At 33.4% G+C, this 24,737-nt stretch overlaps 1 long non-coding RNA gene across 3 annotated transcripts; it reads left to right on the forward strand.

The window, feature by feature from the left end:
* Positions 1-82: 82 nt before the first annotated feature.
* Positions 83-24,530, forward strand: LOC148958258 (uncharacterized). Of its 3 annotated transcripts, none has more exons than XR_016144711.1 (5): positions 83-1,163; positions 11,101-11,314; positions 11,785-12,060; positions 12,967-13,032; positions 24,481-24,530. It is a non-coding gene; the product is annotated as an uncharacterized LOC148958258 (long non-coding RNA). The 3 variants fall into 3 exon arrangements; XR_016144712.1 differs by lacking the exon at positions 24,481-24,530 and adding an exon at positions 20,725-20,770; XR_016144710.1 differs by lacking the exon at positions 24,481-24,530 and having other exon boundaries at positions 12,967-13,422.
* The last annotated feature ends 207 nt before the right edge of the window (positions 24,531-24,737 follow it).

Raw genomic sequence — 24,737 nt, forward strand, 5'->3', positions numbered from 1 at the left:
CAAATGAATTGTCAAGGCAACCGATCCCCAACGAGCGACAAGACAAAGAACGTTCCAAAGACTTGCCCAAGTCTCAGTTAACAATCAAAACAACAAATTTTTCTAAGTCTGGAGGGAGGGAGAAAAGAAAAAGAGGGAGGAGAGAAAAAAAGAAAAGAGGAAAGGGAGGAAAATCTGAAACGTGCAACAACAACCTCAGTTTACAGATAGCCAACCGGCCAGAAATGTGGCAGACAGCACTTCCTCTTTTCCCATGGAAGAGCCAATCAGGATTGCTATAAGACAAAAGAACTTTTATAACAAACAAAGCCAATTTTGATTACACGATTACTCCAAAGAATTAGTCAATATGTAGCTTTTTGCATATTTTGTTTGGCTGGCCGAATTCGGCCGTTAAGCGTAAAATATTTGGCCGCCAACCATTCCAAGCATCTGACAACTCTGGTTTCGAATAGACCAATCCCATTATTACGTCATGTGTTGTCACGCGCGATACATTTAAGTAGTTGTAGTTATGCGCGCCGTCTTTAACCACTTTTTCACTTTGTTTTCTCATTTATTTATAGCCACGTTATTACAGTATTTATATCGAAATCTGCAACAGATCTGTTGAAAAACTAGAAAAATTTACGGAAAAGGACTCGAATCCCTAGTTTTTCCAAAGCACTTGCGCGGGTACTCAACCCACTGACGGTGCTGTCAAAGGAGCGACAACAGACAACAAAATTATTAGAAGCGTTTATTGGCAGAAAGAGTCGGCCTAAAAGACGTAGCAAAGAACGTTTAACATGTTGTTTACGAAATGCTCTAGGCATAGTCATGTGAATTCATCAGACTAACCTCATTAACACTTATCCTAATGATAAAAGTAAGGAAAACTTTGCTCCGAAAACGTTGGTCGAATATGATCTCAAGGAAGGATTTCAACCCGACTGAACTGAAGCACATAGGTTCTTCTCTCTCCACAAATGAATCCTATTTTATCTGGAATTAGAAACACCGCACCTCCCCTTGAACAAAAGAGTCACACCCTGTATCGTGGCCTCGATTCGGTTCGTGTTGCCTCGTATCAAAGGATATTGGCGGGAGGAGGACGTGCTGGTGGTGCAGTTTTGTGGAAGGTTATCACTAACAGCATTGCAGGATTCCTTTGTAAAGGCAAGGTTTGTTCCTAATTTAATTTGCTCCTTATTGGTGTATTGAAAATTTTTCCTATTGGTGATGCTGCTTCCTTGTAATTTTGTGCCATATACTATCAAATCAAAGCACTATCTAAGAGATTGTGCAGGCAGCGCTCGGGGTCAAATAAATAAGACACGGGGTCATATAGGATAACTGGAGACCTACAATCACTGCCAAAATTACTTGGAACATCCAAAACTTTGCGCCAAGATTTCCTTTTTTTCCCGAATACAACTACTTCCGTCCCCCTTTCCCCCCAAAACAATGTTGAAAGTATAACAAAATATCATAAAAGGCACACGAAAAAGCGTACTCCGTAACCCCCTTATCATTTTATAGTAAATTAACATTGTTCCTAGGGGAAGAGGGGGATGGCTGAATTTGCTTTTTGAAAACTGACGTTAGTGTTTTGGCAGTGATTGTATGATAATATGGTTATTACTCTAGTAAACGGGCCACTATCCTAGAACAAGACTCAAATCAGATTCTGTGCACTTCAATCTATATTTTCGTTGTCTTGTTTTATCATGCTGCTAAAAGCTTGGAAAGCAACTCTCCATATGAGCTAGGCTTGACGCTCGACCCCTTTATAGATGCCGGCGTAAATAGACAAATTCGTCAAAAGGTACAATTTCTATCTATGATGAAAAACAAATCAGTAAAATTACTAATTATATTGTATGTTCTTTCCATGCTTATCCAAATTGAAAAATTATGCACCAAGGTTTGCGAGTTTGCACAAAAGAATTTCAGCTAAGTGGTTGATTTGTTCTTTTATTTGTTATGTCAGCTCTTACTTTCCTTCTTTTGCATTTTTCTTGCTGTCTTTGAGGATTTACCTATTTGCCATATTGCAAGGTAGCCGGTTTTGACCCCAAACAGGTAACTTTGCCAATCATGCTGGTAGCGCATGGGGAAATCGGGGTCAATAAGTCCCATCAATGTACGACAGTTTTCAGAATTGCAGCTTTTTCCTACTTTCATGATAATATTTAAACAATCTGCGATTTTCAGCTGAAGGTTCCAAAACCTATAACTAGGGAAATTGTCAAATATGTCACTTTGCTGCTCACCTGCAATTTATTGCCCATGCACACAATTTTTCCATATGCACATAACATTTGCATATTGGTCTCACCAGATGCCTAAGTTCTAACCATTTAATATCATTAACACTACAAATTGCTATGTGTGCTTTATTTCAGGTGCACCATATCAGATTTTCAAAGTCAACTTGTCTGTGCAAAAATAAAGTTTCCTGTTTGGGGTTAAAACAGGTTAACTTGCAATATTATTCCTTTGTAGCAAATAGGAAAATCTCTAAACACTACAAGAAAAAAGCATAACAGGGTAATGAACTTTTTTCCAGAGCATCAGATCGCTAAATCTGTTGTTTCATTCACCACCATTATTATACCAGTGTGATGTTATGCTTACATCGGTATTTGACAGTAAAATGCACAAAATTTTTTTATATTCTTAAAATTTCCCAAATGCAGAAACACCTTAAGTTTCACATAACTGAAAGTGGATCTTTACAGGGGAAGTATCACTAGATATAGGGAGGGGCCCAGGCCCCTAAACAATCCACCATGATTGGGACTCCCACCAATAAAGGCAATAAATTGTTAATAAAAGACTAGCCAACACATATTACCAAAACATGTATATATATTGGCGGGCACAAAATGAAGGTTTGAAGCGTTTATGAATAGAATTATATAGTAAATGCAGAGACTCTTGAAATTTATTGTTAATTGAACTTTTAAAATTATTGAGTTGTGATAGTTGAATCCAGTCATTGGAATCAACCTTATTAAAAAACTATTGCAGCAGACTGTTGAAATTTAGGCTATGCTTCACAGATGAGGAGCCAGAAAATATCAGCACTCAGCTTTTTCTGTAAGCTTTTTACCTGTACAGACTTCAATCAAAGATTTGCAGGACACTTCTCAAAACATTGAGATTGCCCAGCAAATAAACCTTACTTTGATGGTACCAAACTGCAGTGTTGAGTACTCCTTTTCTATACTCAAATAGATTGAGAAGCATCTACAAAAATCCATGAACAGGGGTGGCAGGCACTCAAGGGCGTACCTACCGGGGTGTGGGGGGGGGGGTGGTTTGGTGGGGTGGTACACCCCCACTTTTGGAAAGTTGGTTGGTAAATTCACCCGTTTACACCCCCACTACAAATCGTCAAGGTATGTCCCTGCAGGCACTGCTCATAGTATGAATAGTTTATGCGCAAGATTTTTTCCAGAGAAAAGAAAGTTCATGTTTCCCACCCAAGATAATTCAATGAGTACAACAACTTCATTTCCTGGTATAGTGGCTTCATCGATTTAAATAAGATTGTTTGTGTCCATTGTGTTATGTCTTAATAAATGTTTTGTTGTTTTGATCTTTTATTTCTAGTGGCGGCTATTAAATCAAGACAGCCATGGTCATAGTTTTCAACTACTATGAATATTGAGAGCTTTACATTATGTTTTACCATGTCTGCATGTCCCCGTTTTTCTGGAAAAATAATGTCTTGTGGCCAGAAGCGGACTGGCCCACGGGGACACCAGGAAATTTCCTGATGCGCCCTTTGCCCCCAAGTTATTTTTTCAAAAACCTGAAAACTTTCAAAAGGCAACTAACCTTCGGATAAAACTAAAACTGATTACAATCACAAATTGACCTCCTGTCTAAAGTATGTTTCCATGAAAAGTTTAGAAAATTCATTGAAGACGAAATTTTCATCAGCAGTTTCTGCAAAATTTTTGAAAACCTTGAGAAAAACATATTTTGTTTTGAAAATGGCTTTGAAAAAAGCAGAAAATTTTAAAAATATTAAATTTTTTTCTTCTGAAACTTTTCAGAGGATATAACGTTAGAATAAAGGTCCAAAAGAAGAAGATGGAGATTTCGATCCACAAATGGGTATTCATTCTCCATCTTGTTCTTTCCGACCCTTATTCTTACGTTTTAAACTCTAAAGAGGTTCAGATGAAAAAGCTTTTAATATGTTAAAAATTTTTGCTTTTTTCAAAGCCATTTTCAGATTTAGTAGCGCCAAAAAATTGTTCAAATTTTTTTCATTGGCAGCAGTTAATGTGGTAGCAGCCAGAAAGCCTACTCTCACTTCCAGCCCTCATTAGCTTTTAATTTTTTCAAGCAAGTGCGCAATACTTGAATTAATTCGATATCTGTTGAGGGGGTAGTAGGGGTTTTCACTAGCTAACTAGCACACTGTTTGTGAAACCCATGTCTTTTAACTAACCATATTAGTTTTTTGACTTATGACTAATGCTAATTGTTTCGAGTATCTGATATCGAATAACTGAGAGGGCTCGCACATTGGAAAAATTAATTGAGCATTACCCTGTGCTCATTCTAATCAAAATAGTTATAACTGGATAAAATTATCGATGTGTTGGCCATTGGGTATGGTAACGTTGACATATTACATAATGAAAGGTGGGTTGGGGAGGGGGGGGGGGGCGGCATATTTCACAAACGGTAACAGTCATTGTGGCTATTTCTTAAAGCTTGTGAAAATAATTATTTAGGGAGGAGGGATTTTTCAAATACTGCCGTTTTTTGATGACGTAATATGTGCATATTCCTTGTGTTGTCTCTCTTGAATAATAGTCCTTTTTCTTTGGGCCATAAACTATCCCTTAATAGTGAAAGCTGCTCTAGGTATGATGAAGAACAGTACTTTCTCGACGTCCTGTTGTTGGCAAGCTATCTTACTTTGCAATTTAGCTAAAATCTCCTATGCATCATGATTTTTGTACGTTACAACCAGGAGTTTTGTACCCTAAAAAAACTATGACTAATTGAAGCCAAAAATCTTGACAACTTTTTAAAAACTCTATACAGAATTTATTGAGGATCGATGCCCTCATGTAAGAGCCTTCTATAAACTTAATGGAAAGTTAAACCGGCTGTTTTGATAAAATTGGTTTCAAATTTTATTATTAAAGTATTCTAATCTTTCTTCAAACTTTTGTCCCAGAATAGAGACTGTGTCTTTTCTTAAGAAATTATTTATCCGTTTTACCATGTTTACGCACAGTTTCTCATACCGAAGGAGCCATCAATCTGCAAAATCATCAATTTGCGCAAAACCGATGGCAGCAAGATCTATTAAAATCCATTTGTCCAAGATATGTTATCAGATATTTTTCGGACAAGTCTACAGTTTTAAGCACATGTTCAATACCTGATCATAAATCATATCTTTTGTAAATGATTTGCAACTGTAGCGTGGAAGCAGGAGCAACACAGTCATTAGGCTAGCAGGTGTTGAGGTACCTCTTTACTTTTTTTCAAAGATATGCTGCAAAACTTTTGAAAATTTATGAGAATGAAGTCATGTTTTTCGTCAAATTTTTAAAGATTTCGAGATCGAGTTTAATCAAAATGAGTCTCGTCTCCTAGGCCAGAGAAGTTGCTTTCTTTGTAAAATCTTGGAAAAAAGTGTCTCACTAGCTGAAAAATGGCTTTGGGCTTTGGACCAACTTTCAAAATCTATCATTTGATATCATCATTCAGCAGCGGTTTTAAGCACTGCGGGGCCCGGGGCCAAAGACATCTGCGGGGCCCTTGTTCTTTACAATTTGTTTCTTTTTTCTTAGATGTAGGGCTCCTTCTGGCTACCATAATCGTTGGGCCTGTGGCCATGGCCCGCCTCGACCCACCTTAAAACCGCCGCTGTCATCATTTGATACCTAAAATTGAGGGTAATACATCATTTGATATCTACAAACTTTATTAGCCGTGTAGACGTTTCAAATACAGTCAATTTGGCTGAGAATCTTCTTCATGCCAATGCCAATTGTGAATAAAAAACTTTGATTTTCGACATGGGGCATGTTCTGACATTCTAAATAGGGTGAATCAAAAAAATTTCCGAAGGGCCAGCCCCCAATCCCCCGTTTCGTTTCCTATGACAGTCTTTGCAACAAACAGATTCTCAGGTAAAGCAAAGTTTTTCCGAGTCCGTTTTACAAGATCCAAAGTTATGCAACCTATTGACAACAGACAACACCTATTGGCGCCCTTTTGGCTACTTTTCCCGGTTGGTCAAACCGTTGCCAGTCCGCCACTGCTTGTGGCTGTTGTCTGTTGGCCGGATTAATAGTTTTGCTTCTTTATTCACACACTGGAAAAGTAACTTCCCTGGTTCCAAAAAGCATTTCATTCATTCTTTCACTACCATTTTTTTCTTAAAGGGAATCAAGCTAACATTGATGTGATAAGTTCCTCAGGTATTTCCACTTCCTTCCACTCAGCAAAGTTTAACATATGATGAATCATTGCATTTAGAAAAGATGGATGACTGTGTCTAAAATGTTTTTCTCAAGAATCATCCATTCGAATCTGTTTAGAAGATATATACTTAGATTTGTGGCAATTAAGTTACAATTATTTATTTCTGTTATCCATTATTTATTCTATGTGATTATGTCAACTATCAAGAAAATTATTCTTCTCTTTTGCACCAAAGGAAGGTGTAAATGTATAGGAATTCCCTGATTCTTTCAAACTTTCTATGTCAAAACTATTTAGAGTAATTTTCTCTCTTTGGTTGGTCCTAAACATGAACCAAGGTTATGTGCGTGAATGACTGAAATATTTTTTGTCATCATTTTGCACCTATGCCATATTATCTACGTTATAAGGAGAAGAACTTGTATCATCCAATGTTTTTTGTGTTTTTTTACTTTTTTAGAATTTAAAAAAAATGAATATGGGACAAATTTTTTGCCCGAAAAGTTTATTGTCCAAAAGTTTTCGTCATTTAATGTATACTGTGCAAATTAGACTTCAGTGACAATTTAGTGAAACGAGAATTGAGCATTGTCGTGTGTGCTTCGTTCACTAATAATTCCATCCATCGACTATCGTGTCATTTCCAACTTGCGTCGCATCTTATTTTACGTGCAGAGAACACGGAGCCAGATAGAGAGACAGTGTGTTGCTTGATTGTAACTGAACTCTGAACTGAACTTACATGCAAATGAACATACTTATACACAGAAATGAATATTTAAAATTAACACGAACGATGTGAGAAAAACAAAGGATAGGAAGCAGGGGCGGACTGGCTGGTCGGGCTATTCGGGCGATCGCGCGAAGGGCCGGTCGGTTTAAGGGCCGGCTGATAAAAGTGCAAGCAAATGAATTAGCTTAAAAAGTGAATGCGAGGCAAAAAACTATACAAATGCATTGATCTGTTTGCCTTAAATTTTCAGAGATTTTCAGAGACAGAGATTTTCAGGGAAAGAATGAATATACACGCGAGTACTCCAAAACCATCAAACGTATGAATTCATTATTGTCACCGCAGCCCAAACACACTTCTTCAGGAAACATGTTATTGACATCTTGTTCTATTTTCTCTTGACGGTATTTCCTGTTTGACAACATACTATACTGTAACACCCCTGTTTCAATGCGATACATAAGATTTTAACCTGCCCTGGTGTCTTTTTACTTAGCTTTTGCTTGAAGCTGGTCATGTTTTTGCCTAGGCACAAGCTATTGCTAAATGTAATAAATTTAAAAGTCCAAAAATTGGAGTTCACTTAGCGATTTGCTCTGTGATGTGAAGCAATGAAGAGGACATACGTAGAACAAAGGAAGAGCAAGAAGACTCCAACCAAAGGTGGTGCACAGAAATTTCGTGAGGAAAAGCTGCGAGACTTAAAAAAGTATTCAGCTACGATACAAAGCTTTTTTTATCAAGCAAAAGCCACAAACGTCACAAAAAACTGCAGGATCTTGCTCTTTTCAATAAACTCATATTAGTTATGGTAAGTTTATTAGGCCAATACTATCATAAGTCAAATGCACCCCCCCCAACAGGGGTATGGTGCTACACGATAAAATTTCAACAGGGGTCCGTCCCCATGTTTTATTTTTGGGGTCAGAAATTGACAGCTTGATATTTTTTGGTTGCTGAAAATCATTGTGGTTTTTTGGAGGATCAGGAAATTAATTGTCACAAGTTGAGTGTGATAGAAGCTATTCCACCTCAAATATATAAAGAGCAGATTACGTAGTAATTTTTCGCAGCCAAACCTGGAGTCCTTCATGTTAATGTTCTTAGAAAAACACCTGTTAGATGAGATCCAGAACGATCACATTATCAACATATAAGATCCTGTATTTAGAAACAAAGTCAAACCAATGAGTTAAAATTTTTGTTTATTTACTCTCAAGTCAGGGCTTGTCAATTGGGGGGGGGGGGGGTCAGCAGAGGAAATGAATATAAAGTTACGGTATGTGTTACGGAAACAGCTTGAGCGGCAAACGACTTAAAAAACAAAAAGAAAGATTATTAGATTTTGTTAGGTTTTTTCAGCTCTATAGAAGGAATTTACAGATTTTTTAGCACGTTGACTTCTTTATAATTGAATCGATTACATTTTTCAGAGACAGCTTGAGGAAATTTAACCTGAGGGGCTGAGAATCGCGCTTAGTGATGTAGGAGGACCCACCATGGTTGGGGCCGACGCGAAAGAAAATTTTTTAAATCATACCTTCTAAATAGCTAGAAAAGCATCTCCCAGACCAAGTTTAACAAAATACTATACCGTTCAGGATAGACAAATCGATGTTTCTCAGAAGAACATTGATTATTGTTCTGGGGGAAATTGAGAAAGGGAAGAGTCATGCTTAAACTCTAGTGCCAGACGTCGGGGAAAGAAAGAAAGGTGTTTTCTATTCGAGAGCAAGCGATTTTTTCCTGAAACCATATCAGATTAAAAAAAATAAGGAGGTATCTAAGAACATATTAGGGCTCAAAACGAAAACTTCCTTAAAAAAATAGAGGCTGAACAAAAATTATTGCATTCTAATAATAAAGGGTGTAGTCATTGCTTCTCTCTATATCTTTATTGACGTGGTACTTTTACGCAAATTAATTTTACCTCTTTCCCTTTTTGTCTTTTGGCCTTGTTCCTTGCTACAGTTAAAAGCAAAACTCAGAATGTCATTTTTTTGTGTCTATGCTATTATCATGTCACTAAATGTGAGGTTAAAATCAAGGAGCTATTATGGAGGTCTTGGTACCGCAATTCGACTAATAGAGGTTCAAAAATTCGCAATATTAGGACCTAGGCTTTGAATAGTTAGGATTTTTATAAAAAGGCGGGTAATGAAAATATATGTAATGTGGGTTTGTGAAAATATGTGTAAACGATTCTTTTCTTACATGTTTTTGAGATTGATTCAAGGGGTGATATTTGGGGCTTATCCCCCACATGGGCATCGTCACTGACTCGACACCACTCTGCAAACATAAATAACTGCCATCAACACTAGTCAACTTGCGCTTGACACCATGACATAGTGGCTGAGGTTTGTTGCAAAAACACATAAAAACTTAGTTTGGTTATAACCCAGTTACCAGGGATTCCTTTCTTTAAAAGAAAGTGACGATAATTTCTCAAAAAATCGTTTTGCTAAAGATTTTTTTTGGGGGGGGTCCAGTCCCCCCCGTCCCCTCGGGATTTATGGCCCTGCTCTTTAGTTAGCAAATGACATATTTAACATGTTCTGTTAACCAGCATTTACCCATGCACAAAATTACTGAACTTAAAAACTTGTTTTCCTTACAGACTAACATTTACTTGCATTTTCCGAGGAGTTTTTTATTTGCTATTATTGTGGGCCGGTTTGATAAAAATTTGCCCGGGCCAAAAAAATTAGCCAGTCCGCCCCTGATAGGAAGGGGGAGTAAAGGTGATGAGTAAATTGAATAGCGTGGCAAAGATTAAGTAAACCATAGGGATTAGCAAATGCGTGATATGAGAGTGACGTAGAGGATTCCTGTGCTGCGATGTGAGAATGTGGGAATATGATGGAATGAATGAGAAGAAAAATTGATGGAAACAGGCCTAAGTAGAGTCACTACAACATCACCACGGACTTTGCAGCAGATAAATTGTGAAAATTGTCTGTACTGTTATGGTTATAACTCCATTCATTCTCTGACCTTAACCATATTTATACTTGTTAGTTATACTATACTGATTCATTAAATATAAAATTATTCTAATTGAATTGCTTTGTGTAAATTTGATAATGTAAAATACTTTTAATAATTACAACTTGTGTTCATTTATTTCGTGTTTATGCATTATAGATTATTATAGGGTTGGAGGAATATTTTTGTTAGTAAATGAAGACTAATCTGAGGTGCATGGAATAGGGAGAGTTAAAAGTCACTTGATAACAAATCACATAAATCTGAAAAACAAATAATCAAGCTAATAAAAAGGAGCAGAAAAAGCAATGATTCATAAAATTAGAAACTTCATAAAAAAAGAAGGTTTGGTAAGAACACAGAGGACAACAGATTTTTTGATATTAAAACTGAATATATCTGATTAAAAAACAAACCACAAAAGTAAATATGACAATACTCTACGAAGAAGGTGTTAAATACAAGAGGAAACATTTTGACATATATGACCATGTATTAAATTTATGGGAACATTGCCTAAAATAGAATGCAAGAAACCCAAGAAACTTCAATAGTATAGAATAGGATACATGAACTGCAAGAAACTTAAAGATATATCAAAGATTGATCTTACAAAAGAAAACCCAACCTGTGTTACTGAATAAAGTTAGCTAGAATCTGTGTTACCTAGGTAGTTGCCCTTCTGAAATGAATTTCCTGCTATTATGATAGTTTGTTTTTGTAAGTCTGAGAACAGATTTGAAATATATTTTTGGCCTTCTACAGAGATCGCTGTCTGATAAACAACAGTTTTAGGCCATTATTTGAATGTGGCTTTTAATGACCTAAAATATTTATTCCTCAGAAAAATAGCAAAATCTTTTCAAGATTTGACATAAAACATTTGAAGTCTTCTTTCGCTTAAAAACTTTTATGCTTCCTTATTTCAGAGAGCTGGTTTTTGTGACTCAAAGTTACGACCACTGGTGCATTGTGAGATATATCCCCCGGAGACTTGATGCATCCATTGCACGCTTGGTGATCATTTCAGCAATGTGGCCAATGGAGATTGATGCGTTTGGTCTTCCAAACTGGTGATCACATATGATACTTCAGTCCATTGTTTCTAAAACAAAGCTGCATAATGAGTTTCCGCTTTCAAGGGTAGGTGATCAAACAATCAGACATTCTTTTGTACTTTTCGACATCTTCCTTCTATTTCGGTATTGTTCAGCCTTCATGCTTGTTTAGAAGTTTAAATTTTGAGAGGGAACAAAATATAACATTTCTTGAATATTTCTTGCTGATGTTGTGCTTTAAAGTAGGCAGGAGGGTCATAAATCAACACAATGTTCTGCTACATCCCAATTACCCTACTGGTCATATTTTACATTAAAAAATTCCCTGATATCTCTCAATCGCCCATCAATGTCTTCACCCAAACACCCAATCACCACTGAAATCAACGCAACCCCGAAGGCTGTTCTACCTTGTTTCAATGAAAGCTGCTTTATTTGGGTATCTGTTCCATTACTTTACGTTCAAATCAGATGATTTGCCGATAATTGATTTCTGTAAGATAATCCTTCTTAATTCTGATCAAGTCAATCAATATTTTGACATATTTTTCCCAGGTTTGCGTAGCATCTGTATTCCAATATTTTGGCGGACAACGAGAATTTGGTAGTCTGCGTGAAGGGGAACTGTCCCCAATGACTTCGACTCCTATGTCAGAAGGCACTGGTCCAAAAGGGACAGTGTTCAGATTAGCCAAGATTATGGCCTACGTTTTCTTTCTTCAAAAAGACCAGGGACAATAAAGAGCATTTCATCGCTGATTTACAACACAGGGTAGTCAAACCGACCTACCTTTTTGATATGGCGTGTACTGAGGCTTCAAGTCGAAATGGGTAAGGATATGAGTCACTGAAGCGCGGCTTATTCATTCCATCGCAGTGTGTATTTCATCTTCTCTCTAATTCCCTTCCATTATTAAACATTTTTTATTAAATTTAATTTATTTTATTTAATCAAGAATAAGAATATTTATAAGATCTAGAATATTTATCTATGGTTTATTTATAATGAATTCGTGCTCTATTTTCGTGTTAATGCTATCAATAGCATCTCTGACTGAAGAATTGATACATTAAGGAGACGAAAGACGGAACACGCTTCCCAGCAGAGCAAGCATAGTCTTCACTCGAAGAATGGTTTAGATATCAGAATTATAAATGAGCACAATTTATTAAGCACTGATCATGCATTGTACGTTTTTTTCTGTCGCAATAGGCTTATGTTGGAATGCATTGAGATGTTAAGGAAGATGTTTAGATTTTGGGGTGTTTGGTTGAAAAAAGTTATCCATCTCTGAAATTGAATCAATAACTTGTGTGAAGGAGTTGCTTTGTGCGAAAAATAACTTGTGTGAAGGAGTTGCTTGGCGGAATAGATTGTGAAACAGAGAAGCAACTGCAGGATGTAACCAGCCAAAAATATATTTTTGTTCAGTTCATAAATAGATCTTTGAAAACGGCGAAATAGGAAATTTGTTTTAAGAGAGAAACCAATACTTTCACTTGGCGTTTTAAGAAGGAAGTCTGCAAGAAGGAATCCTCAAACAACTTGTTTGATGACAATCTGTTTGCGTTTAAAAATTATTCTTGTACCTTTGCTCTCAAAATATGAGTTAGGAGTTCACCTAAAAGGTCTCTAATGACATCTAAAAGACCCCAAAGAGAAATTAAGGCATTCTAGGTTGTTTTGAATACAGCAAGTCCTTTTAAAAAATTTACATTTTGTTTTGATTTTTAAAGGTATGTTGTCATGGATTAATGGATTGTCATGGAATCTCTCGGAAACATCTTCATTGAATGAAAAAGGTATGTTTCTTAGCACTTAATTTTTTTTCAACAAAAAATATTCTTCAGAATAGTTTAGCAATAAATTTTTCTGATTTTTGACTTTTTTTACAGGTCCGGGGTCATGAATTTTTTCAAAAATGACTTAGTTCATGTTTTGCAAAATATGGTCTATAAATTCATCGAAAACACTCTTATTGAGGTTCTGAAGGTACTTCTAACCGTTGCAGATTGTTTCGAGTGAAAAAAATTTTTTTCAAAATTTTCAGATTTTTGAACTTTTTTACAGGTCCGGGGTCATGAGTTTTTTCAAAAAATGACTTGTTCGATTTTTCCAAAATATGAGCTAGAAATTCATCGAAAACACTTCGAATGTTGTTCGGAACATAAATTCACCTATTTGAGGTTGTTTCGAGTCAAAAAAAATTTTTTCAAAAATTTCAGATTTTTGAACTTTTTACAGGTCCGGGGTCATTAATTTTTTTCAAAAAATGACCTTGTTCCATTTTTCCAAAATATGAGCTAGAAATTCATCAAAAAAGCTTGAAATGTTGTTCGGAACAAAATTTCACGTATTTCCGTTTGTTTCCGCTCAAAAAAAAGGTTTTTCAAAATTTTCAGGTTTTTTGAAAATTTTTACAGGTCCGGGGTCATGAGTTTTTTCAAAAAATGACCTTGTTCGATTTTTCCAAAATATGAGCTAGAAATTCATTGAAAACACTTCGAATGTTGTTCGGAACATAAATTCACGTATTTCAGGTTGTTTCGAGTCAAAAAATTTTTTTTTAAAATTTTCAGATTTTTGAACTTTTTTACAGGTCATGATTTTTTCAAAAAATGACCTTGTTCGATTTTTCCAAAATATGATCTAGAAATTTGTCAAAAACGCTTCAAATGTTGTTTGGAACATAAATTCACGTATTTCAGGTTGTTTCGAGTCAAAAAATTTTTTTTTAAAATTTGCAGATTTTTGAACTTTTTTACAGGTCCGGGGTCATGAGTTTTTTCAAAAAATGACTTGTTCGATTATTCCAAAATATGAGCTAGAAATTTGTCAAAAACGCTTCAAATGTTGTTCAGAACATAAATTCACGTATGTCAGGTTGTTTCGAGTGAAAAAAGAAATTTTCAAAATTTTCAGATTTTTGAACTTTTTTACAGGTCCGGGGTCGTGAGTTTTTTCAAAAAATGACTTGTTCGATTTTGCCAAAAGATAAGCTAGAAATTCATCGAAAACACTTCGAATGTTGTTCGGAACATAAATTCACGTATTTCAGGTTGTTTCGAGTCAAAAAATTTTTTTTTTAAATTTTCAGATTTTTGAACTTTTTTACAGGTCCGGGGTCGTGAGTTTTTTCAAAAAATGACTTGTTCGATTTTGCCAAAAGATAAGCTAGAAATTCATCGAAAACACTTCGAATGTTGTTCGGAACATAAATTCACGTATTTCAGGTTGTTTCGAGTCAAAAAATTTTTTTTTAAAATTTTCAGATTTTTGAACTTTTTTACAGGTCCGGGGTCATGAGTTTTTTCAAAAAATGACTTGTTCGATTTCTCCAAAAGATAAGCTAGAAATTCGCTGAAAGCACTTCAAATGTTGTTCGGAAGATAAATTCACGTATTTCAGGTTGTTTCGAGTCAAAAAAGAAATTTTCAAAATTTTCAGATTTTTGAACTTTTTTACATGTCCGGGGTCATGAGTTTTTTCAAAAAATGACCTTGTTCGATTTTTCCAAAATATGAGCTAGAAATTTGTCAAAAACGCTTCAAATGTTGTTCGGAACATAAATTCACGTATTTCAGGTTGTTTCGAGTCAAAAAAATTTTTTTCAAAATTTTCATATTTTTGAGCTTTTTTACAGGTCCGGGGTCATGAGTTTTTTCAAAAAATGACTTGTTCGATTTTTCCAAAATATGAGCTAGAAATTCATCGAAAACACTTCGAATGTTGTTCGGAACATAAATTCACCTATTTGAGGTTGTTTCGAGTCAAAAAAAATTTTTTCAAAAATTTCAGATTTTTGAACTTTTTACAGGTCCGGGGTCATTAATTTTTTTCAAAAAATGACCTTGTTCCATTTTTCCAAAATATGAGCTAGAAATTCATCAAAAAAGCTTGAAATGTTGTTCGGAACAAAATTTCACGTATTTCCGTTTGTTTCCGCTCAAAAAAAAGGTTTTTCAAAATTTTCAGGTTTTTTGAAAATTTTTACAGGTCCGGGGTCATGAGTTTTTTCAAAAAATGACCTTGTTCGATTTTTCCAAAATATGAGCTAGAAATTCATTGAAAACACTTCGAATGTTGTTCGGAACATAAATTCACGTATTTCAGGTTGTTTCGAGTCAAAAAATTTTTTTTTAAAATTTTCAGATTTTTGAACTTTTTTACAGGTCATGATTTTTTCAAAAAATGACCTTGTTCGATTTTTCCAAAATATGATCTAGAAATTTGTCAAAAACGCTTCAAATGTTGTTTGGAACATAAATTCACGTATTTCAGGTTGTTTCGAGTCAAAAAATTTTTTTTTAAAATTTGCAGATTTTTGAACTTTTTTACAGGTCCGGGGTCATGAGTTTTTTCAAAAAATGACTTGTTCGATTATTCCAAAATATGAGCTAGAAATTTGTCAAAAACGCTTCAAATGTTGTTCAGAACATAAATTCACGTATGTCAGGTTGTTTCGAGTGAAAAAAGAAATTTTCAAAATTTTCAGATTTTTGAACTTTTTTACAGGTCCGGGGTCGTGAGTTTTTTCAAAAAATGACTTGTTCGATTTTGCCAAAAGATAAGCTAGAAATTCATCGAAAACACTTCGAATGTTGTTCGGAACATAAATTCACGTATTTCAGGTTGTTTCGAGTCAAAAAATTTTTTTTTTAAATTTTCAGATTTTTGAACTTTTTTACAGGTCCGGGGTCGTGAGTTTTTTCAAAAAATGACTTGTTCGATTTTGCCAAAAGATAAGCTAGAAATTCATCGAAAACACTTTGAATGTTGTTCGGAACATAAATTCACGTATTTCAGGTTGTTTCGAGTCAAAAAATTTTTTTTTAAAATTTTCAGATTTTTGAACTTTTTTACAGGTCCGGGGTCATGAGTTTTTTCAAAAAATGACTTGTTCGATTTCTCCAAAAGATAAGCTAGAAATTCGCTGAAAGCACTTCAAATGTTGTTCGGAAGATAAATTCACGTATTTCAGGTTGTTTCGAGTCAAAAAAGAAATTTTCAAAATTTTCAGATTTTTGAACTTTTTTACATGTCCGGGGTCATGAGTTTTTTCAAAAAATGACCTTGTTCGATTTTTCCAAAATATGAGCTAGAAATTTGTCAAAAACGCTTCAAATGTTGTTCGGAACATAAATTCACGTATTTCAGGTTGTTTCGAGTCAAAAAAAATTTTTTCAAAATTTTCATATTTTTGAGCTTTTTTACAGGTCCGGGGTCATGAGTTTTTTCAAAAAATGACTTGTTCGATTTTTCCAAAATATGAGCTAGAAATTCATCGAAAACACTTCGAATGTTGTTCGGAACATAAATTCACCTATTTGAGGTTGTTTCGAGTCAAAAAAAATTTTTTCAAAAATTTCAGATTTTTGAACTTTTTACAGGTCCGGGGTCATTAATTTTTTTCAAAAAATGACCTTGTTCCATTTTTCCAAAATATGAGCTAGAAATTCATCAAAAAAGCTTGAAATGTTGTTCGGAACAAAATTTCACGTATTTCCGTTTGTTTCCGCTCAAAAAAAAGGTTTTTCAAAATTTTCAGGTTTTTTGAAAATTTTTACAGGTCCGGGGTCATGAGTTTTTTCAAAAAATGACCTTGTTCGATTTTTCCAAAATATGAGCTAGAAATTCATTGAAAACACTTCGAATGTTGTTCGGAACATAAATTCACGTATTTCAGGTTGTTTCGAGTCAAAAAATTTTTTTTTAAAATTTTCAGATTTTTGAACTTTTTTACAGGTCATGATTTTTTCAAAAAATGACCTTGTTCGATTTTTCCAAAATATGATCTAGAAATTTGTCAAAAACGCTTCAAATGTTGTTTGGAACATAAATTCACGTATTTCAGGTTGTTTCGAGTCAAAAAATTTTTTTTTAAAATTTGCAGATTTTTGAACTTTTTTACAGGTCCGGGGTCATGAGTTTTTTCAAAAAATGACTTGTTCGATTTTTCCAAAATATGAGCTAGAAATTTGTCAAAAACGCTTCAAATGTTGTTCAGAACATAAATTCACGTATGTCAGGTTGTTTCGAGTGAAAAAAGAAATTTTCAAAATTTTCAGATTTTTGAACTTTTTTACAGGTCCGGGGTCGTGAGTTTTTTCAAAAAATGACTTGTTCGATTTTGCCAAAAGATAAGCTAGAAATTCATCGAAAACACTTCGAATGTTGTTCGGAACATAAATTCACGTATTTCAGGTTGTTTCGAGTCAAAAAATTTTTTTTTTAAATTTTCAGATTTTTGAACTTTTTTACAGGTCCGGGGTCGTGAGTTTTTTCAAAAAATGACTTGTTCGATTTTGCCAAAAGATAAGCTAGAAATTCATCGAAAACACTTCGAATGTTGTTCGGAACATAAATTCACGTATTTCAGGTTGTTTCGAGTCAAAAAATTTTTTTTTAAAATTTTCAGATTTTTGAACTTTTTTACAGGTCCGGGGTCATGAGTTTTTTCAAAAAATGACTTGTTCGATTTCTCCAAAAGATAAGCTAGAAATTCGCTGAAAGCACTTCAAATGTTGTTCGGAAGATAAATTCACGTATTTCAGGTTGTTTCGAGTCAAAAAAGAAATTTTCAAAATTTTCAGATTTTTGAACTTTTTTACATGTCCGGGGTCATGAGTTTTTTCAAAAAATGACCTTGTTCGATTTTTCCAAAATATGAGCTAGAAATTTGTCAAAAACGCTTCAAATGTTGTTCGGAACATAAATTCACGTATTTCAGGTTGTTTCGAGTCAAAAAAAATTTTTTCAAAATTTTCATATTTTTGAGCTTTTTTACAGGTCCGGGGTCATGAGTTTTTTCAAAAAATGACTTGTTCGATTTTTCCAAAATATAAGCTAGAAATTCATCGAAAGCACTTCAAATGTTGTTCAGAACATAAATTCACGTATTTCAGGTTGTTTCGAGTCAAAAAAAATTTTTTCAAAATTTTCATATTTTTGAGCTTTTTTACAGGTCCGGGGTCATGAGTTTTTTCAAAAAATGACTTGTTCGATTTTTCCAAAATATAAGCTAGAAATTCATCGAAAGCACTTCAAATGTTGTTCGGAACATAAATTCACGTATTTCAGGTTGTTTCGAGTCAAAAAAAAATTCTTAAAAGTTTCATATTTTTGAACTTTTTTACAGGTCCGGGGTCATGAGTTTTTTCAAAAAATGACCTTGTTCGATTTTTCCAAAATATGAGCTAGAAATTTGTCAAAAACGCTTCAAATGTTGTTCGGAACATAAATTCACGTATTTCAGGTTGTTTCGAGTCAAAAAAAATTTTTTCAAAATTTTCATATTTTTGAGCTTTTTTACAGGTCCGGGGTCATGAGTTTTTTCAAAAAATGACTTTTTCGATTTTTCCAAAATATAAGCTAGAAATTCATCAAAAGCACTTCAAATGTTGTTCGGAACATAAATTCACGTATTTCAGGTTGTTTCGAGTCAAAAAAAATTTCTTAAAACTTTCATATTTTTGAACTTTTTTACAGGTCCGGGGTCATGAGTTTTTTCAAAAAATGACCTTGTTCGATTTTTCCAAAATATGAGCTAGAAATTTGTCAAAAACGCTTCAAATGTTGTTCAGAACATAAATTCACGTATTTCAGGTTGTTTCGAGTCAAAAAAAAATTTTCAAAATTTTCATATTTTTGAGCTTTTTTACAGGTCCGGGGTCATGAGTTTTTTCAAAAAATGACTTTTTCGATTTTTCCAAAATATAAGTTAGAAATTCATCGAAAGCACTTCAAATGTTGTTCGGAACATAAATTCACGTATTTCAGGTTGTTTCGAGTCAAAAAAAATTTCTTAAAACTTTCATATTTTTGAACTTTTTTACAGGTCCGGGGTCATGAGTTTTTTCAAAAAATGACTTGTCCGATTTTTTCAAAATATAAGCTAGAAATTCATTGAAAACATTTCGAATGTTGTTCGGAACATAAATTGACGTATTTCAGGTTGTTTCGAGTCAAAAAATTTTTTTTTAAATTTTCAGATTTTTGAACTTTTTAACAGGTCCGGGGTCGTGAGTTTTTTCAAAAAATGACTTGTTCGATTTTGCCAAAAGAAAAGCTAGAAATTCATCGAAAACACTTCGAATGTTGTTCGGAACATAAATTCACGTATTTCAGGTTGTTTCGAGTCAAAAAAATTTTTTTTAAAATTTTCAGATTATTGAACTTTTTTACAGGTCCGGGGTCATGAGTTTTTTCAAAAAATGACTTGTTCGATTTCTCCAAAAGATAAGCTAGAAATTCGCTGAAAGCACTTCAAATGTTGTTCGGAAGATAAATTCACGTATTTCAGGTTGTTTCGAGTCAAAAAAGAAATTTTCAAAATTTTCAGATTTTTGAACTTTTTTACATCTCCGGGGTCATGAGCTTTTTCAAAAAATGACTTGTTCGATTTTTCCAAAATATAAGCTAGAAATTCATCGAAAGCACTTCAAATGTTGTTCGGAACATAAATTCACGTATTTCAGGTTGTTTCGAGTCAAAAAAAACTTCTTAAAACTTTCATATTTTTGAACTTTTTTACAGGTCATGAGTTTTTTCAAAAAATGACTTGTCCGATTTTTTCAAAATATAAGCTAGAAATTCATTGAAAACATTTCGAATGTTGTTCGGAACATAAATTCACGTATTTCAGGTTGTTTCGAGTCAAAAAAATTTTTTTTAAAATTTTTAGATTTTTGAACTTTTTTACAGGTCCGGGGTCATGAGTTTTTTCAAAAAATGACTTGTTCGATTTCTCCAAAAGATAAGCTAGAAATTCATCGAAAGCACTTCAAATGTTGTTCAGAACATAAATTCACGTATTGCAGGTTGTTTCGAGTCAAAAAAAAAATTTTCAAAATTTTCAGATTTTTGAACTTTTTTACAGGTCCAGGGTCATGAGTTTTTTCAAAAAATGACTTGTTCGATTTTTCCAAAATATCAGCTAGAAATTCATCGAAAGCACTTCAAATGTTGTTCGGAACATAAATTCACGTATTTCAGGTTGTTTCGAGTCAAAACAAATGTTTTTAAAATTTTCAGATTTTTGAACTTTTTCACAGGTCCGGGGTCATGAGTTTTTTCAAAAAATGACCTTGTTCTATTTTTCCAAAATATGAGCTAGAAATTCATCGAAAACGCTTGAAATCTTGTTCGGAACAAAATTTCACGTATTTCAGTTTGTTTCGGCTCAAAAAAATGTTTTTCAAAATTTTCAGGTTTTTGAAAATTTTTACAGGTCCGGGGTCATGAGTTTTTTCAAAAAATGACATTGTTCAATTTTTTCAAATTATGAGCTAGAAATTCGTCAAAAACACTTCCAATGTTGTTCAGAACATAAATTCACGTATTTCAGGTTGTTTCGAGTCAAAAAAGAAATTTTCAAAATTTTCAGATTTTTGAACTTTTTTACAGGTCCGGGGTCATGAGATTTTTCAAAAAATGACTTGTTCGATTTTTCCAAAATATGAGCTAAAAATTCATCATCCGTTTCATTTTTTCAGATAACACATTGAAGCTCAAAACAAAACTGTCAAGTAAAAAAAAAAGGTATGCATATCACATTGATTATATCTAACTAACTAATCTTTTTCAAAATTTTCAATTCTCTGAAATTCTCCACAGGTTTCAGGTCATGAATTTTTTCAAAAAATGACATTGTTCAATTTTTTCAAATTATGAGCTAGAAATTCGTCAAAAACACTTCCAATGTTGTTCAGAACATAAATTCACGTATTTCAGGTTGTTTCGAGTCAAAAAAGAAATTTTCAAAATTTTCAGATTTTTGAACTTTTTTACAGGTCCGGGGTCATGAGATTTTTCAAAAAATGACTTGTTCCATTTTTCCAAAATATGAGCTAGAAATTTGTCAAAAACGCTTCAAATGTTGTTCAGAACATAAATTCACATATGTCAGGTTGTTTCGAGTCAAAAAATTTTTTTGAAAATGTTGAGATTTTTGAACTTTTTTACAGGTCCGGGGTCATGAGTTTTTTCAAAAAATGACCTTGTTCCATTTTTCCAAAATAAGAGCTAGAAATTCGTCGAAAACGCTTGAAATGTTGTTCGGAACAAAATTTCACGTATTTCTGGTTGTTTCGAGTCAAAACAAATGTTTTCAAAATTTTCAGATTTTTGAACTTTTTTACAGGTCTGGGGTCATGAGTTTTTTCAAAATATGACCTTGTTCCATTTTCCAAAATATGAGCTAAAAATTCATCGAAAACGCTTGAAATGTTGTTCGGAACAAAATTTTACATATTTCAGGTTGTTTCGGGTCAAAACAAATGTTTTCAAAATTTTCAGATTTTTGAACTATTTTACAGGTCCGGGGTCATGAGATTTTTCAAAAGATGACTTGTTCGATTTTTCCAAAATATAAGCTAGAAATTCGCTGAAAGCACTTCAAATGTTGTTCGGAACAAAAATTCACGTATTTCAGGTTGTTTCGAGTCAAAAAAGAAATTTTCAAAATTTTCAGATTTTTGAACATTTTTACTGGTCCGGGGTCATGAGTTTTTTCAAAAAATTACCTTGTTCCATTTTTCCAAAATAAGAGCTAGAAATTCGCCGAAAGCACTTCAAATGTTGTTCGGAACAAAAATTCACGTATTGCAGGTTGTTTCGAGTCAAAAAAGAAATTTTCAAAATTTTCAGATTTTTGAACTTTTTTACTGGTCCGGGGTCATGAGTTTTTTCAAAAAATGACCTTGTTCCATTTTTCCAAAATAAGAGCTAGAAATTCGTCGAAAACGCTTGAAATGTTGTTCGGAACAAAATTTCACGTATTTCTGGTTGTTTCGAGTCAAAACAAATGTTTTCAAAATTTACAGATTTTTGAACTTTTTTACAGGTCCGGGGTCATGAGTTTTTTCAAAAAATGACCTTGTTCTATTTTTCCAAAATATGAGCTAGAAATTCATCGAAAACGCTTGAAATCTTGTTCGGAACAAAATTTCACGTATTTCAGGTTGTTTCGAGTCAAAAAAAGTTTTTTTAAAATTTTCAGGTTTTTGAACTTTTTTACAGGTCCGGGGTCATGAGTTTTTTCAAAAAATGACCTTGTTCCATTTTCCAAAATATGAGCTAAAAATTCATCGAAAACGCTTGAAATGTTGTTCAGAACAAAATTTTACGTATTTCAGGTTGTTTCGGGTCAAAACAAATGTTTTCAAAATTTTCAGATTTTTGAACTTTTTTACAGGTCCGGGGTCATGAGTTTTTTCAAAAAATGACTTGTACGATTTTTCCAAAATATAAGCTAGAAATTCATCGAAAACGCTTGAAATGTTGTTCGGAACAAAATTTTACGTATTTCAGGTTGTTTCGGGTCAAAACAAATGTTTTCAAAATTTTCAGATTTTTGAACTTTTTTACAGGTCCGGGGTCATGAGTTTTTTCAAAAAATGACTTGTACGATTTTTCCAAAATATAAGCTAGAAATTCATCGAAAACGCTTGAAATGTTGTTCGGAACAAAATTTTACGTATTTCAGGTTGTTTCGGGTCAAAACAAATGTTTTCAAAATTTTCAGATTTTTGAACTTTTTTACAGGTCCGGGGTCATGAGTTTTTTCAAAAAATGACTTGTACGATTTTTCCAAAATATAAGCTAGAAATTCATCGAAAACGCTTGAAATGTTGTTCGGAACAAAATTTTACGTATTTCAGGTTGTTTCGGGTCAAAACAAATGTTTTCAAAATTTTCAGATTTTTGAACTTTTTTACAGGTCCGGGGTCATGAGTTTTTTCAAAAAATGACCTTGTTCGATTTTTCCAAAATATGAGCTAAAAATTCATCGAAAACACTTCGAATGTTGTTCGGAACATAAATTCACGTATTTCAGGTTGTTTCGAGTCAAAAAAAGTTTTTTTAAAATTTTCAGGTTTTTGAACTTTTTTACAGGTCCGGGGTCATGAGTTTTTTCAAAAAATGACCTTGTTGCATTTTCCAAAATATGAGCTAAAAATTCATCGAAAACGCTTGAAATGTTGTTCAGAACAAAATTTTACGTATTTCAGGTTGTTTCGGGTCAAAACAAATGTTTTCAAAATTTTCAGATTTTTGAACTTTTTTACAGGTCCGGGGTCATGAGTTTTTTCAATAAATGACTTGTACGATTTTTCCAAAATATAAGCTAGAAATTCATCGAAAACGCTTGAAATGTTGTTCGGAACAAAATTTTACGTATTTTAGGTTGTTTCGGGTCAAAACAAATGTTTTCAAAATTTTCAGATTTTTGAACTTTTTTACAGGTCCGGGGTCATGAGTTTTTTCAAAAAATGACCTTGTTTGATTTTTCCAAAATATGAGCTAGAAATTTATCGAAAACGCTTGAAATGTTGTTCGGAACAAAATTTTACGTATTTCAGGTTGTTTCGGGTCAAAACAAATGTTTTCAAAATTTTCAGATTTTTGAACTTTTTTACAGGTCCGGGGTCATGAGTTTTTTCAAAAAATGACCTTGTTTGATTTTTCCAAAATATGAGCTAGAAATTCATCATCTGTTTCATTTTTTTCAGATAACACATTGAAGCTCAAAACAAAACTGTCAAGTAAAAAAGGAAAGGTATGCATATCACATTGATTATATCTAACTAACTAATCTTTTTCAAAATTTTCAAATCTCTGAAATTCTCCACAGGTTTCAGGTCATGAATTTTTTCAAAAGATGACATTGTTCAATTTTTCCAAAAGATAAGCTAGAAATTCATCAAAAGCACTTCAAATGTTGTTCGGAACATAAATTCACATATTTCAGGTTGTTTCGAGTCAAAAAAAAAATTTTCAAAATTTTCAGATTTTTGAACTTTTTTACAGGTCCGAGGTCATGAGTTTTTTCAAAAAATGACTTGTCCGATTTTTTCAAAATATAAGCTAGAAATTCATTGAAAACACTTCGAATGTTGTTCAGAACATAAATTCACGTATTTCAGGTTGTTTCGAGTCAAAAAAAATTGTTTAAAATTTTCAGATTTTTGAACTTTTTTACAGGTCCTGGGTCATGAGTTTTTTCAAAAAATGACTTGTTCGATTTTTCCAAAATATAAGCTAGAAATTCATCGAAAACGCTTGAAATGTTGTTCGAAACAAAATTTTACGTATTTCAGGTTGTTTCGGGTCAAAACAAATGTTTTCAAAATTTTCAGATTTTTGAACTTTTTTACAGGTCCCGGGTCATGAGTTTTTTCAAAAAATGACCTTGTTCGATTTTTCCAAAATATGAGCTAGAAATTCATCATCCGTTTCATTTTTTTAAGATAACACATTGAAGCTCAAAACAAAACTGTCAAGTAAAAAAAGAAAGGTATGCATATCACATTGATTATATCTAACTAACTAATCTTTTTCAAAATTTTCAAATCTCTGAAATTCTCCACAGGTTTCAGGTCATGAGTTTTTTCAAAAAATGACTTGTTCGATTTTTCCAAAATATAAGCTAGAAATTCATCGAAAACGCTTTAAATGTTGTTCGGAACAAAATTTTACGTATTTCAGTTTGTTTCCGCTTAATAAA

This window comes from Rhopilema esculentum, chromosome 16 (genome assembly GCF_057945365.1).
Source record: "Rhopilema esculentum isolate cy_ngs chromosome 16, ASM5794536v1, whole genome shotgun sequence".
NCBI lineage: Eukaryota > Metazoa > Cnidaria > Scyphozoa > Rhizostomeae > Rhizostomatidae > Rhopilema > Rhopilema esculentum.